This window comes from Diabrotica virgifera, chromosome 7, assembly GCF_917563875.1.
Source record: "Diabrotica virgifera virgifera chromosome 7, PGI_DIABVI_V3a".
Classification (NCBI taxonomy): Eukaryota; Metazoa; Arthropoda; class Insecta; order Coleoptera; family Chrysomelidae; genus Diabrotica; species Diabrotica virgifera.
Genome location: NC_065449.1, coordinates 179,413,561 through 179,419,164, shown reverse-complemented (window position 1 = coordinate 179,419,164; position 5,604 = coordinate 179,413,561). Strand labels below are relative to the sequence as shown.

General features: G+C 32.4%; 1 long non-coding RNA gene across 1 annotated transcript; it reads right to left on the bottom strand.

Annotated features, from left to right (window-relative positions):
• Nucleotides 1-803: 803 nt before the first annotated feature.
• Nucleotides 804-2,031, bottom strand: LOC126887869 (uncharacterized). Its single transcript, XR_007699248.1, has 2 exons — nt 1,682-2,031; nt 804-1,193 (listed from the first exon to the last, which is right to left on the bottom strand). It is a non-coding gene; the product is annotated as an uncharacterized LOC126887869 (long non-coding RNA).
• Nucleotides 2,032-5,604: the final 3,573 nt, after the last annotated feature.

The following is a 5,604-nucleotide window of genomic DNA, read 5'->3' as shown; positions in this document are numbered from 1 at the left end:
AATGAAGGGCATTGTGTGTGAAGGATTCCAAGAAAATCACTTTATTTATTAATTCTTCTTCTTTTTTGGGTGGTTCCGGGGAAAAAATGGGGGTGCATTATACAAATTTGTAAATAACACCAGTACATGGGTAATCGCTGAAAGTCTTTTTACTCTAGCATAAACGGTTCAGATGGTATAAAAAGGGGTTTTTTAAAATGTAACACCCTGTAATTAAAAAAAAGGCAATTACCCTTAAGTGAAACCTATAGGAAAAAATCAACCATATATTTGTGAATAATCTCCGTAGCATTTCTTTTTAATTTCCTTTACAGATAGCGAAAAATATATTTTTTCTAAAAACATCTTTTTTAAAAACTTGTCAACTTTGGGGCGCCACCCTTGCTAAACGGTGTATGATAGAGAGATGCTGTCGGAAATAAATCGTAGAAAATATAGTCCTCTTCATATTTCTATAAAAGAAATTTTTTGTAAAAGGTACAGGAAGGGCTACGTTCTGCAAAAACCATAAATTACCCCATTTAAAGGGGTGAAAAGGGGGGTTCCGGGACGAAATTTTTTCAGAAAAAGTTAGTCTTATAATAAGCACCCCTTGATATGCCAGAAAAAAAATAAAACCGGACTTGTGTCCATTTTGCAAGGTTCAACCTCTGTTTCCTACACTATTATGAAATAAGGGAATAAACACCTAGATATTGTATACAACACCTTTACACGATGATTTATAACCTTCAGATTATTTTAAATGAATGATGTGAGCGGTGAAAGGTAAAATTTGTTGAAAAATATGAAATATTAGACAGTTATTAAATTTTAGCAAAGTGAGTTTATATTATTATTAAAGTTATTTATTTCAAAGTTATTAAAACTATTAAAGTTGAAAGATATTATTGAACAAAAATTGAAAACGTAAATTTTACTATAAAACCTGTTGCTTCTACAAGTGAGAGCTGGTTTCTTCTCCAAAATCCTGCTAGATGAATGGTTGGAGATCCAAGTTATCCTCCAATCTTCCCCAAACCTGGGGGGTACTGTCATCCACAAGGAGGTACGCTTCTATGACTGGCAAATCAACATATATTCCATAAAAGTAACAAAATCGCCCAAAATTTCCCAAAATTATTTTATTCCATTTCCAAAAAAACAAAAGCTGTGACTTGACTTAATCTTCTACTTTCCTTCTCCACCAGTGGCTAAAAAACAAACCTTGATCAGCTGGTTGGCCTTGAGCATATATGAAACAGGGCCTCTACAAAAAGGTGTATCACCTTATCAGAACTTGACAGAGAAAAAATCTAAGTAAAAATTGAAGTTTGATGTCCATGCTTAAAGTTCATTGACCTTGATTATCCTTGAATGGAAACAGCTTTTTAAACGAATATAAGAAAGTATTTAGACAAGTAAATGGGGATCTTGCAATCAAAGATTACACTCTGGAGTTATTTAAAGGAGAGAATTAGCTTATCATTGATTTCAAACTTGTGGAGTGAAAATGTAATTCTTGGAATTTTTTTGATCTGTAGAACGTAGATTAGAAGTAGATATTGAAACTGTGATAACTGAAGAATAGCAATGTTTTCAATCTAATCTAAACATGGTATTAGAAATGATTTAGACAGTTACCTTTTTTTTTTCACGGAAAAGAAATGAAAAACCATAGCTATGTGACATTCATACATACCCATTGCTTTCCAAAAACGGAGTTGAAAAATAAAAACTCTTCTCTTAAAACACTCCACACTACAAAACCAAAACAAAACTTCCTCCAACGTAAATTACTCTTCTTATAAATTAATATGTCAACCAAATTTCTATTTCTTATGCAATGGCCACCGGCGGAGATTGAACTGTTGCCTTATCAAAAGCCGAAAACTAAGTGCCGGACCGCTGCGGTTGCCGAAATGACCAACACGCCAGCCGGATGCCGGCATCGCCAGGCGAACCAACTTATAAAACTTGAATTTCCCCAAAAGTTACAAACATCATCCAAATAGTAAAAATCTAGGCAATACCTACTACACGCTGAAGTATATTTGGCTGTATACTTATTGGGAGTTGCTTTTCCTAATAAATATTTTGAAATGCATATTATAAAGTGACGATGAGTATCACTCATCGTTACACCCTCTCCGTGGGAAGTCGTGTTTGGTATCACATTCGACAGATTTTTGAAAAATATTAAGTACGTATTTTTTAGTTTTTCGATCAAGAGCCAATATATTATGATAGGGGTACATTTTTAGGGTACAAGGTTTCTCCCCATGTAATAATCTGACGCGCTCGAGTAACTGCAAAAATCCCCGCTTGGGCTCCCCTACAATGTAAAACTCACCTGAGCAGATCGGAAAAACATTATAAAACCTTTGGTCCTTGCACATTTTACAAACACCTTCCACAATTCGTATAAAATTGACTGTAACACTTCCCATTTCCGATGAACATAAATATTTGTTTACGTTTCAAGTCCAAGATACACAATAATCTTAAAATACAAAGGAACTTACCTTTAATGGCCTTTTTATGGTCACCGTCTCTATCGTTGTAGTTGGCTGCGACACGTTCCTGAAACAAAGATTTTATCTAGAAACAAGTCGTTATTCACAGAACTTTAAAGTGCTTTTAACTAGCAGATTATTGTTTAAAGAACTATTACCAAGGGAACAATTAAATAAAAAAGTGATAAAGATTGATGTCCACAGAATCGTTTACATGGTATAACTATTGTATTTACATGGGATTAAATCCCATTTGATTGTAATGAACATTACATTTTACATTTTGTTTTTGACGTTTAAAAAAAATGTTATACATATAAGATTTTACTAACCTATAGATTTTTATTAATTGTAAATTATTCGTCAATACGTTTTCTGCTCCAGAAATTGTTATTTTTGAAGATATTCTTCTTTAGGCGCGATTCGATTGAGGGTAAAATTGTACATAAATCTGCGCGCCTGCGCACACAGACAGTATGTAGTTCGTTACTAATCTTTCAAGATAGGTATGTATAGTATTTTTACTACAAAAACGTTATTACGTAGGTCAACATTTTTGACGTAAGAGAACTGTCAAAACATTAGAATGTGACTTTTCATTATTGCTATGTTTATTATAAACACGGCAATAATGAAAAGTCACATTCTAATGTTTTGACAGTTCTCTTACGTCAAAAATTTTGACCTACGTAATAACGTTTTTGTAGTAAAAATACTATATGTATCTGTAACCGTGCAAATAAGTCACTAAAAGAATATATTAGTGTTTTTAGTAAATGTATTATTTATTATAATTCTTGTGTTTTTGGATTTGTGTTTCTCTGTAGTAAAATATTAAAATATTATGTAGGCATAACATTTTTACACTGTTTGTCGCCGTGTTGTGTAATTATATCCGAAACTTACATGTCAATTACAAGGACCTCGCTGGAGTAGTTGGTAGGGCGTTAGCTCCGAGATTGGAAGGACGCGGGTTCAAATTCTGGGCGATTCATATTTTTTTTATTTTTGGTTGTTTTAATAAAAAAATTTTGAAAGTGGTAGATAAGAAAGTTAGTTTAATTTTTAAATAAAATACAAATAACCTGTTAAGTATACTTACTTCGTTTAAATTACCTATATAATAGAAGAATATCTTCTTACGTGCGTACAAAGTACACACACATTCTTTTTAATTATATTAACAATTTAGTATACCTGAAGAGATTTAACTGAAACACTCACGGTCACTTGCACCGCATTAACCTTCGGATGACCAAGCGGGGGAAATTTTGACCCCAGCGTATGTTTTCTTTAATAAATTCAAAAGTATTTTCAATTTTTTACTCATTATTTTTTTATTTGACTTTATCGTTCTAGATATCCTCATATTTTGAAATAAAAAAAATCCCTATATTTTACGAATAAAAAATATATTCTGAAGTTGATGTTTAGTAAAATACCGTCTATTATGTGTAATTCCAAGTAGTTTTACGCTAATGACGTCGACTTTGCAAAGTAACAAGACACTTATTCAACATACACACTACACATGACACTAATACTCATGTTGTGACTGGCTGAATAACATAAAGTCCATGCCATAAAAATAACTTAATTTTTTTGTTAATTGTCATTTTTGACATTTTTGACCTGGGGTCATTTTCCCCCCTTGGTCATCCGTGTAACAAAAAAAGGTTGGTCATCGGAAGGTTAACGAATGTCTGTCGTGTTTCCTCTTGTCGGTTGCAGATAAATCGGATTTACTGTACAAAAAATGCGAATTTTTCGAAATTTTCTCTTAGCATCTAAAATGTATCTATGTATACTTAGATATAAACATGTTATCTGTCAAGTGATTCAACCCCTTTTCGTTTTTCAAAGAATTTTTTGAAATATTTCAACAAATTGTTTATTTATTAATATCTATTATTAACACGTTCCATATTTCTAATGTACACATAAAGTACATACAAATTAACAAAATAAGATCATAATTCATCAACTAGAACTGGAGATACCGAAACTTGAGTATTTTGAATTTTTCATTTGTGAATGCTTGTATTGTGATTTTCCACAGATTTGAAAAACCTTGGCCTATTCTAAATTTTTTGAAATTAATTCTTGCTCCAAAAACAGCAAAATGTATCTCTATTGACCCGCACTGCCACCAACAACCTACCACTACCATCGCTACGCGCTGGAGATGGAACACCGGCAAAAAGATAAAACGCCGTTAACAACAGACAAAGAAATAAGTTCTATCCAAAGTATTAATCTGGTAAGAGCGTTTATACAGAGTCTCTGAGTACTGATTACAACCCACCCTCCTTTCCCATACCAGCGACCGAGTATGGATCGACCGATTCCGTCCTACGTCCCGCCTAGGCTGAGTATAGATATGCCGTTTGCACGGTTCTTGGGTATCGACCAAAGATCGACCTTCTATCTCCAGTTCTAGTTAATGAATTCTGATCTTATTTTGTTAATTTGTATGTACTTTATGCGTACATTGGAAATATGGAATGTGTTAATAATATTATTAATAAATAAACAATGTCATTTGTTGAAACATTTAAAAAAATTCTTTGAAATAAAAAGGATTTGAATCTGAATGGATTCAAATCCTTAATACATTCCTGAATTTAAGTAGGGTGCCTTGTTAAAAATTATCTGGAAAAAGTATTAAATTCTTGTATGAAATGTAGAAGTCTAGACGCCAACGTAATGTACATTATGTACTTTAGGGATAACCATATAATTTTAGCACAGCACTATCACGAGATCGAAATCAGAATAAACAAGATTATTGAAGCTGTGAATATTACAGTCAAAATCAAACCGAATTTATGTTAGGTAGAGGCGTAATCAGAGGTGTGGAGTAAAACCAGACAACAGATATGTCAAAGTAAAAAGTAAAGATATTTGGGATGAAATATATCACATGATGAACCCACGTAAGCTGTTACAAAAAGATGAACACATGGTAAAAAATAACAATATTATTATTCGATAACATACAATGGAAATATCTGAAAAGACGAAAACCATAATACGTTGTGAAATAAAAAGAGATAAAACTAGTAGAGGTGGGAAATTATCTATATAAACCTATAAATTTACATTACAT